The sequence below is a fragment of the Gorilla gorilla genome, chromosome 11 (assembly GCF_029281585.2).
Source record: "Gorilla gorilla gorilla isolate KB3781 chromosome 11, NHGRI_mGorGor1-v2.1_pri, whole genome shotgun sequence".
Classification (NCBI taxonomy): domain Eukaryota; kingdom Metazoa; phylum Chordata; class Mammalia; order Primates; family Hominidae; genus Gorilla; species Gorilla gorilla.
Window position 1 is genome coordinate 104,937,640 of NC_073235.2, and position 13,575 is coordinate 104,951,214.

General features: G+C 45.1%; 1 pseudogene; it reads right to left on the reverse strand.

The window, feature by feature from the left end:
• Nucleotides 1-12,415: 12,415 nt before the first annotated feature.
• LOC101149567 (protein PIMREG-like) lies at nt 12,416-13,131 on the reverse strand (annotated as a pseudogene).
• Between the last annotated feature and the right edge of the window lie 444 nt (nt 13,132-13,575).

Here is a 13,575-nt window from a genome sequence, read left to right on the forward strand (position 1 = left end):
GTTAGCTACCCTGAAGAATAAGGCCAGAAATTTGCCAGTTACCCAATTTCCAAGTGTCCAATACTGTCGGGGCAAGTCCTTCACCTGCTGCTCATCTCCTAATTTAGCCATCCATATGCACAGTTAACAGAAACCTTTGGATTCCAAAAAAACACTGTTATTATATAGTATTCACTTCAACAACCTATTACCCTTGCAAGCTTCCAAATGACTGAAAATTTTACACTCACTCAGCAATTATTTAAAATTATTTACTGATTCTGTCTCCCAGACGCTGTGTCAGATGCTGGAGATGTAGTGGTGAACAGGAAAACCAGAGTCCTTGTTTTCTTGGCGTAAAGGGGAGAAAGCAGATGGTATTTGAGTAATTTACAAAGTGTAAGGAATGACATGGTGGGAAAGTATATGAGTCTACACAAATACCTAGCAAAGAGACTTTCCAACTCAGAGGTCGGGGAATGTCTCCTTGAGGAAATTACTTTTAAGTTTAGACTTGAAGAAAATAGGCCTTTGCCTATTGACGGGGTAGGTAATATTAATAGAAGGTGAAGAATCAGCTGGGCATGGTGGCTCATGCCTGTAATCTCAGCACTTTGGGAGGCCAGGGCGCACAGATTGTGTGAGCTCAGGAGTTTGAGACTAGCCTGGGCAACACAGTGAAACACCCATCATTACAAAAAAATTTTTAAAAAATTAGCTGGGCAGGGTGGTATGTACCTGTGGTCTCAGCTACTCGGGAGACTGAAGTGGGAGGATCCTTTAAACCCAGGAGGTCAAGGCTACAGTGAGCCAAGATCACACCACTGCACTCCAGCCTGGGTGACAGAGTGAGACCCTGTCTCGATAAAAAAGAAAAGAAAAGAAAAAGGGTGAGCAATCTAGATGGAAGGAAAGTAGTTTGGAGGTGGAGAAACTGCCAGAGAAGAAGAGTGATATCACCAGTTGGAAAGGAAAATGGGATTCAGGCAGAGTTTTTTTGTGTTTTGTGTGTGTGTGTGTGTGTGTGTGTTAATTTGAGTTGGGGTCTTGCTCTGTTGCCCAGACAGGAGAACAGTGGTGCTATCATAGCTCACTACAGCCTCGAACTCCTGGCTTAAGTGATCCTCCTGCCTCAGCCTCCCATGTAACTGTGACCATAGGTGCCCCCTAGACAATGGTCTTTGTCGATGGTTTTGTTTTACAAAATGGGAGAGGTTTGAGCATGCTCATGTCTAATGGGAAGGAGCCAGTTAAGAAGGTGAGACTGACACAGTCTTACCCATAGTAGAACCTTATGCATAGTGTGAGGTCCCTAAGAAGATATGAGAGAAGAGAATCTAGGGCTCAGGAGCAGCATTTAGATTTAGGAAGGAGAAGAAAACTCTCTTATAACATGCCTGAAGAAAATGAGGGTTACGGATTTGGATGGGTTTGCCATTTGTTACTGGGAGTTGGATTCTGTCTTTTCCGGAAAGGAGTGAGATCATCTGCTGAAAGTAAGAGGGTACATAAGGCACTGGGGACCTGAGGAGAAGGCTTGGAAATAGCCACTGTGAAGGGTTGTGTCTGTGAATTTAGAGGGGCGCTGGTCTGCCCAGGTGTGGGTTTTTATCCAGCAGCATTCAACAGCCCAAGCGTGGGTAGCTAGAAAGCAAAAAGCTGGAGTCATCCAGGCCCAGGGCTTGCCAGGCAGATGCAATGAAAAGACAAAGGGGCAAAGGAGTGTAGGATATTGGCAAGAGAGTGGGTGAAGTCAGGGGCCATGGAATATAAGTTGGTGCAGAGGGGGAAAAGACAAGAGAGGGCCAAAAAGAGAGAGCACAAAGGGGTCCATGGACTAGAGAGCAGAGAACTAGGGAAGTGGGAATAACTGAGCAGCTCTGCTGTAAACATACACTGAATCTGATCACCTTCTACCATCTCCACTGCTACCAACCTGTTATAAACTACGATCATCTCTCTCCTGGACCACTGAAATGGCTTCTTCCTTCTTGATCCCTCTGCTTCAATTCTTACTACCCTGCAATCCATTCCTCACTTACATTAAAATTATCTTTTTTTTTTTTCTTTTGAGATGGAGTCTTGCTCTGTCACCCAGGCTGAAGTGCAGTGGTGCGATCTCAGCTCACTGAAACCTCCGCCTCCCAGAGTCAAGAGATTCTTCTGCCTCAGCCTCCCAAGTAGCTGGGGCTACAGGTGCTCACTACCATGCCTGGCTAATTTTTGTATTTTTAGTAGAGACGGGGTTTCACCACATTGGGCAGGCTGGTCTCAAACTTCTGACCTCAGGTGATCCACCCGCCTCAGCCTCCCAAAGTGCTGGGATTACAGGCATAAGCCATTGTGCCCAGCCTCAAATTATCTGTTTACGTATAAGTCTCCGGTACCAGCCAACATCATGTGCCTCCTCATGATGCACTGAAGAGAACACAACATCAGTTTTGTGGTTTTCGTGACAAAAATGTATATCTGGTTAGAATCATGAGGAAACATCAGACAAACCAAAATGGAAGACCATTCTACAGAATGACTGCATTCTAAAAATGTCAAGGTTGGCTGGGGGTGGTGGCTCACCTCTGGAATTCCAGCACTTTAGGAGGCTCAGGTGGGAAGATCACTTGAGGCCAGGAGTTTGAGAGCAGCCTGGACAAGACAGTGAGACCTAATATCTACAAAAAAAAATTTAAAAATCAGCAAGGCATGGTAGCACATGCCTGTGATTCCAGCTACTCAGGAGTCTGAGCCCAAGAGGTTGAGGTTGCAGTGAGCCATGATCATCCCACTGCACTCTAGCCTGGGCAACAGAGAGAGACCCTGTCTCAAAAAGGGGTTGGGGAAAAGGTCAAAGTTGGGAAGACAAAGAAAGACAGAGGAACTGGTCTAGATTAAAAGTGACTAAAGAGATAATAATGAAATACAGTGGCCTGGTGCAGTGACTCATGACTGTAATCCCAGCACTTTGGTAGTCCGAGGAGGGAGGATCATGAGGTTAGGAGATCGAGACCATCCTGACCAACATGGCGAAACCCCAACTCTACTAAAAATACAAAAATTAGCCGGGCATGATGGCACGCACGTGTGGTCCCAGCTACTCAGGAGGCTGAGACAGGAGAATCACTTGAACCCAGGAGGCAGAGGTTGCAATGAGCCAAGATCGTGCCACTGTACTCCAGCCTGGTGACAGAGTGAGACTCTTCTCAAAAAAAAAAAAAGAAAAAAAAAAAAAAGAAATAATATAGTGTTTGTCCTGAAGTGGATCTGGGACTAGAACACAAGTAGTTATAAGGAACATTACTAGGATAATTAAAATTTGAACATGACCTACAGATAAGATAATAGTACTGCTGTTCCCATGTTAAATTTTCCGATTTTGACAATCAATCTAAGAGAATATCCTTGTTTTTAGGACATACGTGAAGTGTATTTAGGAGTGAGAGGACACAATCATCTGCAATCTCAAATGATTGAGAAAAAACTGTGTATATAAAATGTGTGTGGTGTGTGTGCATGTCACAAAGAGATAATTATGAAAGGAATGAGGGTAAAATGTAAACAGTTGGTGAATTTGAGTAAAGGGTATATGGGAAAAGTTACCCCTCCAAAAAAAAGTAATCAATCATGTTAGTTCCCTGGTTGCAACTCATCAATGTCTTCCCATGACACTAAAATGAAAACTCCTCATTAGGGCCTACAACATCCCTGAAATATGCAGCCTGCTTATTTTTATTTATCTCTTTGGCCTCATCTCCTTTCATTCTGTTCTTTGATTACAGCCTTCCAGCCACACAGATTTTCTTTCTGATTCTGGAGCACTTTAAGCTCATTCTTGCCTCCAGGCCTTAGGACTTCTGTCTCCCTCTGTCTGAAATACTCTTCTTCCAATTCACAGGGTTCATTCCTTGTCATTCAGGTTGTAGTACTTGTATTACTTCCTCAAAGGAGCCCTCCCCAGCCATCATTCTAACGTTGCCCCATCTCTCTATCCAAAAGTTTTCAGCATACCAAATATTTACCCATGTCTGCCTCCTCCAGTAGACTGTAAACCTCCAAGAGCAGGATCTGTGTGGTCTTATGCATCACCCTCAATCAAGAGCAGGATCTATTTCCTCTTCTGCATCATCCCATCTCCTGCACCTCATTCAGTATAAGAGGACATGCTCAGGGCCGGGCGCAGTGGCTCATGCCTGTAATCCCAGCACTCTGGGAGGCCAACGCAGTAGGATTTCCCTGAGGTCAGGAGTTGAAGACCACTCTGCCCAACATGGTGAAACCCTGTTTCTACTAAAAAATACAAAATTAGCCTGGTGTCGTGGCAGGCGCCTGTAGTCCCAGCTACTCTGGAGGCTGAGGCATGAGAGTCGCTTGAACCCGGGGGGACAGAGGTTGCAGTGAGCTGAGATCGCACCACCGCACTCCAGCCTGAGCAACAAGTGAAAACTATCTCAAAAAAAAAAAAAAAAGACATGCTCAATAAATCATTTCTGAAGTCATAAACAAACAAGGAAGGAGACTGTGAACAGAGAGTATATTAGTGAAGGAAGCGGACCAGTGCTGATGAGCTCCACGTGTTAAGAGTGGGTGAGTCTGGGGCCAGCGTGGTGGCTCATGCCTGTAATCCCAACACTTTGGGAGGCTGAGGCAGACGGATCACCTGAGGTCAGGAGTTCGAGACCGGCCTGGCCAACATGGTGAAACCCCTGTCTCTACTAAAAATACAAAAATTAGCTGGGCATGGTGGTGTGTGCCTGTAATGCCAGCTACTTGGGAGGCTGAGGTAGGAGAATTGCTTGAACGTGGGAGGCAGAGGTTGCAGTGAGCAGAGATCGCAGCCACTGCACTCCAGCCTAGGCAACAGAGTGAGATTGTGTCTCAAAAAAAAAAAAGAGTGGGTGAGTCCCTCATGCGCAGTGGAGGTAGCTCCTTAAATGATGAATGGGCCGGGCGCGGTGGCTCATGCCTGTAATCCCAGCACTTTGGGAGTCCGAGGCGGGCGGATCACCAGGCCAGGAGTTTGAGACTGGCCTGGTCAACATGGTGAAACCCTGTCTCTACTGAAAATACAAAAATTAGCCTGGCATGGGGGCGGGTGCCTGTAATCCTAGCTACTCAGGAGGCTGAGGCAGGAGAATCGCTTGAACACAGGAGGTGGAGGTTGCAGTGAGCCGAGATTGCGCCGTTGCACTCCAGCCTGGGCAACAAGAGTGAAACTCCATCCCCCCCAAAAAATAAAAATAAAATGATGAATGAAGAAAGTAAATGTCTATGAAGTATGGAACAATGATGGTGCATTGGAGAAAAAGAGTTTCTCTTACTTCTTTATGTCCCTCCCTTCCTTGGAAGCTGGAAAAGAAGCTGCCAGGGATGAACGCCTTTGCTTCTCCTCATCCTTGGAAACCATTAAAACTGCGTCTGAATCTTTGCTGCACTCCTAGAGTATGGACTGGAAAATAGCCCAGGGGAGTCAAAATCCTGACTTTGATTCACAAACATGCTTGAAAGAAAAAAGAAAGGAAGGAAGGAAAAGAGAAATTGTGGCTGTGACCTAACCATAGCCAAAAAAATCTCTTTGACTTCCAGTGGTTTGGTATTAATGGAAGCCTTTTATCTTCAGCACTTTGTCCTTGTGCTGCCAAGTGGAGGAAGGGAAAGTGCAGAAAGCTCTGTCTGCATAATCATGTGCCTGCTGGCCCTCCCCAAATCCAGAGCCATGTGAAGGCTCACCCTCCTGGTTCTGGGAGGCCCCAGGCTAGCATGAGAAATCAGTGGGAAAATGCTCCTTCAGATGTCAAATCCCACCTTCTCTCAGAAAAGAAAGACATAAATAAAGCCGCAGGCAAGGACAGGCAGGCCCTTAGGTTGCTTATGCGAGCATTCTAAAAATCTCCTCATCAATGCTTAGCCTAGATTTCACAGACCAAATGCTAATATGTTTTGCCCTAAAACACAGTTTATAAAATTAAGAGATCCTTTCCCAGGGGACCTCAGCCTCATGGCCTCTGTATCTCTTGTGAGGACCACTTTCAAGGAGGAATAATTTACTCAAAAGTGCATTTTAGGCCGGGCATGGTGGCTCACGCCTGTAATCCCACTTTGGGAGGCCGAGGCAGGCAGATCACTTGATGTCAGGGGTTTGAGACCAGCTTGGCCAATGTGGTAAAACCCCACTTCTACTAAAAATACAAAAATTAGCTGGGTGTGGTGGCGGGTGCCTGCAGTCCCAGCTACTCAGGAGGCTGAGGCAGGACAATCGCTTTAACCCAGAAGGCAGAGATTGCACTGAGCTGAGAACATGCCACTGCACACCAGCCTGGGTGACAGAGCGAGACCATCTCAAAAAAAAAAAATGGATTTTACCCTGCGGCTCCCTCCAAATAATTACCTTTTCTCCCATTTTCTATAAGAATTATTTAAATTGCTGGGCACGGTGGCTCACGCCTGTAATCCCAGCACTTTGGAAGGCCAAGGCGGGCAGATCACCTGAGGTCTGGAGTTCGAGACCAGCCTCACCAACATGGAGAAACCCCGTCTCTACTAAAAATACAAAATCAGCTGCGTGTGGTGGTGCATGCCTGTAATCCCATCTACTCCGGAGGCTGAGGCAGGAGAATGGCTTGAACCCGGGAGGCGGAGGTTGCTGTGAGCCGAGATCGCGCCATTGCACTCCAGCCTGGGCAACAAGAGCGAAACTCCGTCTCGGGAAAAAAAAAAAAAAGAATTATTTAAATAACCTTTTTATTTTGGAATAATACTAGATTTACAGAAATGATGCAAAAGATAGTACAGAAAGTTCCATATAGCTCTTGTTCATTTTCTCTTGTTAACATATTACTATGGTACATTTGATTCCATTCATTGTTCTGTTGTTATTAACTAAACTTGGCACTTTGGTCAGATAGTTTTTCCCTAATGACCCTTTTTCTGTTACAGATTCCATCCAGGATACCACATTACATTTAGTCATCATGTCTGGTCAGATACTTTGTAAAATGTCCCTCAAATTTGGATTGTCTGGTGTTTTCCTCACATGTAGATTGGGATTATGGGTTTTCAGAAAGAACACCTCAGAGCTGAAGAGCCCTTCTTATCATATCAGGGTAGATGACATACACATGGCATCACTGGTAATGTTAACCTTCACTACTTGGTTAAGGCAGGGTTTGCCAGCTTTCTCCATTGTAAAGTTACTGTTTCTCCCTTTCTGTAATCTGTTCTTTGGAAGCAACTCCCACTAAGTCTAGCCTACCCTCAAAAAGGTAGAAAGGGAACTGGGAGGGAATTAAGTTCATTTCCTGGAAAAGGGAGTACTTACAGACATTATTACTGTTATTATTTTAAAATTCAGACAAGGTCTTGTTCTGTCACCCAGGCTGGAGTGCAGTGGCCTGATCTCAGCTCATTGCAACCTCCACCTCCGGGGCTCAAACAGTCCTCTTGCCTCAGCCTCTGAAGTAGCTGGGACTGCAGGCATGCATCACACAGGCTATTTTTTTATGTTTTTAGTAGAGAAGGGGTTTCACCATGTTGGCCAGGCGGATCTCCAACTCCTGAGCTCAAGCGATCCTCCCACCTCAGCCTTCCAAAGTGCCAGGATTACAGGCATGAGCCACCGTGCCCAGTGGGAGTATCTACATTTTTTTATTTTTTTATTTTTTTGGAAATGGAGTCTCACTCTGTTACCCACGCTGGAGTGTAATGGTGCGATTGCGGCTCACTGCAACCTCCACCTCCCAGGTTCAAGTGATTCTCCTGTCTCAGCCTCCCAAGTAGCTGGGACTACCGGCACGCACCATCAGGCCTGGCTAATTTTTGTATTTTTAGTAGAGATGGGGTTTCACCATGTTGACCAGGCTGGTCTCGAACTCCTGACCTCAGGTGATCCGCCCGCCTCGGCCTCCCGAAGTGCTGGGATTACAGGTGTGAGCCACTGCACCCAGCCAGATCTACATATATTAAATGGGGTTATTCTGTCTGAAAGATTAGTTTCTTCTTCTCAATTAATTTTTATTCATTAATAGCCGGGCACAGTGGCTCACACCTGTAATGCCAGCACTTTGGGAGGCCAAGGCAGGTGAATGGCTTTGAGCTCAGGAGTTTGAGACCAGCCTGGGCAACATGGCGAGACCCCTGCCTCTATTTTAAAAAGTACAAAAATTAGCTGGGCATTGGTGGCTTGTGCCTGTAGTCCCGGCTACACAGGAGGCTGGAGAATTACTTGAGCCCAGGAGGCTGAGGTTGCAGTGAGCTGAGATTGTGCCACCTGGGTGACAGAGTAAGACCTAGTCTCAAAAAATAAAATAAAATAAAATAATAATTTTTATTCATTAATGTATTTATATCAGCCTGAACTCATGTTTATAGTCAGCTCTCGGTATCTATGGATGGGTTTTGTATCCATAGATTCAACCAACCACGAATCAAAAAAAATAAAAAATAAAAAACCCCAGAAAATGAAAAAAACAATGTGACATTTAAAACTAATATGCATTTTTGCCAGGTGCAGTGGCTCACGCCTGTAATCCCAGTACTTTGGGAGGCTGAGGTGGGAGGATCACCTGAGGTCGGGAGTTTGAGACCAGCCTGACCAACATGGAGAAACCCCGTCTCTACTAAAAATACAAAATTAGCCGGGCATGGTGGCACATGCCTGTAATCCAAGCTATGTGAGGCTGAGGCAGGATAATTGCTTGAACCCAGGAGGCGGAGGTTGCGCTCCAGTCTGGGCAACAAGAGTGAAACTCCATCTCAAAAAAAATATTAATGGGTGCATCACACCAACATGGCACATGTATAGATATGTAACAAACCTGCACATTGTGCACATGTACCCTAGAACTTAAAGTATAATAAAAAAATATAAAAAGATTAATGGGTGCAGTACACCAACATGGCACATGTATACATCTGTAACAAACCTGCATGTTGTGCACATGTACTCTAAAACTTAAAGTATAATAAAAATATATAATAAAAAAGATAAAACTAATATGAATTTTTTTTTTTGAGACAGAGTCTCGCTCTGTTGCCCAGGGTGGAGTGCAGTGGCACAATCTTGGCTCACTGCAAGCTCTGCCTCCTGGGTTGACGCCATTCTCCTGCCTCAGCCTCCTGAGTAGCTGGGACTACAGGCGCCCACCACCATGCCGGCTAATTTTTTGTATTTTTAGTAGAGATGGGTTTTCACCATGTTAGCCAGGATAGTCTCAATCTCCTGACCTTGCGATCCACCCACCTCGGCCTCCCAAAGTGCTGGGATTACAGGCGTGAGCCACCGTGCCGGCCAACTAACATGCATTTTTAAAACAATACAGTATAAATACTATTTACATAGCATTCACATTGTATTCTGTATTATAATTAACATATAGATGATTTAAGGTATACAAGAGCATGTGCATAGGTTATATGCAAATACTACACCATTTTATTTCAGGGATTTCAGCATCCTTAGATTTTGGTATCCTTGGGGGTCCTGGAACCAATCCCCGTGAATACCAAGGGACAACTGTACTCATTTGATACTTCGGGTTATAATCCAATACTATGTTGTCTATTTTGTTATTCAAATTGATCCAGTTTTGGCCATCGGGAGCTCTTTCAAGTTGGTCCTTGCATCTCTTTGGCATGCACACATTCTTGTAAAATGTTAAAAACATACAAATGAAAGATAATCACTTATCTTTGGAGGCACTTTATTTTTAATGTTACATACATGGGGCTGCAGTCGGTGTCTCATGCCTGTAATCCCAGCACTTTGGGAGGCCAAGGCAGGAGGAGTCCTTGAGACTAGGAGTTCACGACTAGGCTGGGCAACATAGCAAGACCTTATCTCTAACAAAAAAACAAAAAACAAAACCCCAAAAAGCATTACATACATGGACTTGGCATCCTCCAGTGGCAATCCTCCAGTGATTCCAGAAAATATGTCATTTTATTTTTTTAGTTTTTTTTGAGACAGAATCTCAGTCTGTCACCCAGGCTGGAGTGCAGTGGCATGATCCCAGCTCACTGCAACCTCCGCCTCCCAGGTTCAAGTGATTCTCCTGCCTCAGCCTCCTGAGTAGCTGGTATAACAGCCAACAGGTGGCGGGCACCTGTTATCCCAACTAATTTTTATATTTTTAGTAGAGACGGGGTTTCACCATGTTGGCCAGGCTGGCCTCGAACTCCTGACCTCAGGTGATCCACCCATCTTGGCCTCCCAAAGTGCTGGGATTACAGGCGTGAGACACGCTGCCTGGCCGTTAATTGCTTTTGTTTTTGACTCCAGGCTGGAGTGCAGTGGCACAATCTCAGCTCACTGCAACTTTGACATCCCAGACTCAAGCAATCCTCTGCCCTCAGCCTTCTGAGTAGCTTGGACTACAGGTGCATGCCACCATGCCTAGCTAATTTTTTTTTCTTTTTCCTTTTTTCTTTTTGTAGAGATGATGTCTCACTATGTTGCTCAGGCTGGTCTCAAACTCCTGGGTTCAAGCGATTAGCCTGCCTCAGCCTCCCAAAGTGTTGGGATCACAGGCATGAGTCACCACACCCGGCCGATAATTACTATTAATACTTTGCTATACATTTCTCCTTTCTAGTGTGTGTGACTGTGCATATCACTTACATATATATGTATATTTTTGAGACAGAGTTTCACTCTCGTTGCCCAGGCTGGAGTGCAATGACGAGATCTCGGCTCACTGCAACCTCTTCCTCTGCCTCCCGGGTTCAAGCAATTCTCCTGCCTCAGCATCCTGAGTAGCTGGGATTACAGGCATGTGCCACCACACCCAACTAATTTTGTATTTTTAGTAGAGATGGAGTTTCTCCATGTTGGTCAGGCTGGTCTCGAACTCCCGACCTCAGGTGATCTATCCACCTCGACCTCCCAAAGTGCTGGGATTATAGGCGTGAACCACCGCACACAGCCATGTGTATATATGTGTGTGTGTGTGTGTGTGTGTATATATATATATATATACATGTATATATATGTGTATATATATACACACACATATATACATACATATATACACATATTTATATACACATACATATATACATATACATATATACACATACATATATATTTTATAAATATATGTATATAATATATACATATATAACACATAAATATATGTATACATATATATGTATATATATACATATATATGTATATAAAATATATATGTATATATACATATATATGTATATAAAATATATATATATATACATATATTATGTATATAAAATATATATGTATATATACATATATATGTATATAAAATATATATGTATATATACATATATGTATATACATATATATGTATATAAAATGTATATATGTATGTGTATATATGTATGTATATGTAAATACATATACATATATATATATTAAAAAAATATTTTTTTTGATGGAGTCTTGCTCTGTCACCCAGGCTGGAGCGCAGTGGCGCGATCTCCGCTCACTGCAATCTCTGCCTCCTGGGTTCCAGCAATTCTCTGCTTCAGCCTCCCGAGTAGCTGGGATTACCGGCGCCCGCCACCATGCCTGGCTAATTTTTGTATTTTTAGTAGAGGCAGGGTTTCACCATGTTGGCCAGGCTGGTCTCGAACTCCTGACCCATGATCCACCCGCCTTGGCCTCCCAAAGTGCTGGGATTACAGGCATGAACCACCGTGCCCGGCCCACTTACCAATATATTGTTAGAGCTTTCCCACGTCACTATATACATTTTTTTTTTAAATGCAAACAGTCTTTATTATGAGAAAACAGTGTTATCTAGGAAAGTCACATGCTGGTTTCTTTCTAATAAAATGACAAAGCAGGTTTCTTAAATAATTTACAAAGAGCAAAAATTGTTCTTGAACAGGCACACCCACAGTGCTCTGCATTTAGCATATACATAGGTACCCGTGAGCCCAGGGTCTTAAGCCTGGAAATATCTCCTATGCCTTCCTCCGAGTCCCTGGTAGGGAAAGCAGGGATGAGAGTGGGACCCCCAAGAGCCTTGGCACCGGAAACACAGTGGGTGAGTGACTCTGCAGATGACTCCCCAACAACCAAGCACCTGGGTACACAGCTAAGAGCTCTCTAACATCTGATGCTAGCACTTCACGTTGTAGATGAGGCAAAAACAAGGCTCAAGGTCAAGTGTATGATGAGTTTCTAAGCTCAAGAGTCCCCTGGGAAAGTGGAAGGAACAATTCTCCCCACCTCTGCAAGGTCTCCCCAAGACACTCTCAGGCTAGGGCAGGCAGTCACTGATGGATCCAGATGTGGCCAGAGCCAGGGGGCTCTGGGCCCCTTGTTAGTCAGGTCCTTGTTAGCAGTGGCCCAGGGGTACTGATGACTCCTGGGGGCTTCCTCCAGGAAGCTCATGGGGAAGCACAGACATCCTTGGGTATGAAGCCTTGGCAATCAGACAAGGCTTGTTTCCTGCAGGCCACTTACTCAGCCATGAATGAGAGAGATGATGTCACCACTCTCTTCCGCCATAAAGGCTTCATCTAGCTCTTGGGACAGCTTCTGGAGATGCTGAATTCCCACCCCCATAGGCTCTAGGTCACTGCCAGACTGGCTGGGAGAGCAGAGGGGCTCTGTTGAGGAGTAGGGGCTCCAGAAGGCAGCCTCCCGCATTGACTGTCATAATGGGTAGGCATGGGAGCCTATCCGGGCAGAGAGGCAGTTATGCTCCTTCTCCCAGGGGTCTGTGGGCTGAGTGGGCAGGGACATCTCCAGACAGCTGGGTGCTCTTCTGGCTCAGGCTGTGAGTTGGGGATCCACTGCCCTTCTGTGCCCCTCTCTTCCTCCTCCTGGCCTTCACCTGGGTCTCCACCAGCCACTTGGTGCCACTTTGGCAGGACTCTTGGATTCTCTGGGACATGGCACCCAAGGCACTCTTAGCTGAGTGAGCTGTAGCCTGGAGGCCCTGCTGCCCTGGCTCTGGGGTTTCCAAGCATTTGCAGGAAGGGCCTGCACGGAAGTTGAGGTTGATGGCTCTCAGAGGCAGCCTCCATTGGAACTGTCTGCACAGGGACCCCAGGGACCCGTGGAGTTCTCCTGATGGCTGGTCACGGGCTGCAGCTCCTTGCGTCCTCCAGCTGCTCCTGGTGCTGGAGACATCTCCGGTGCACGGAGGTCCCCATTCTCTGCCACCAAGAAGCCATCTGCCTGGCCAAGAGTCTTCTCTGCCCACTAAACCCCGACACAACCAACGCCAATCACACCCCGAGCACAGCTGCCCCACTATATACATTTAATTGGATATTTAACTCCCTTTCTACTGTTTTTTTGTGTGATTATAAACATCCTTGTATATATTTAAATCATTAATTTGTGCCATAGCAACTAAACCAAGCTTGTTTCCAGACTGTAAAGGTTTGCAAATTCCAGCTTCCTAAGTCTTTACTGAAATAATTCAGCATGATTTTTAAATTTACTTATAGTGCCTACCTTATAGCCTGCATCGTGGTAAAAACCAAAGCAGCTGAAGAATGATCCCTGCTTATGATGTAAAAATGGAGGCAGAAGACCTAAATCTAAGGCAATATACAATTTAATGTGACAAAATTATGATATAGAGGGTATGTAATTGCTGAAGGAATTCCAAA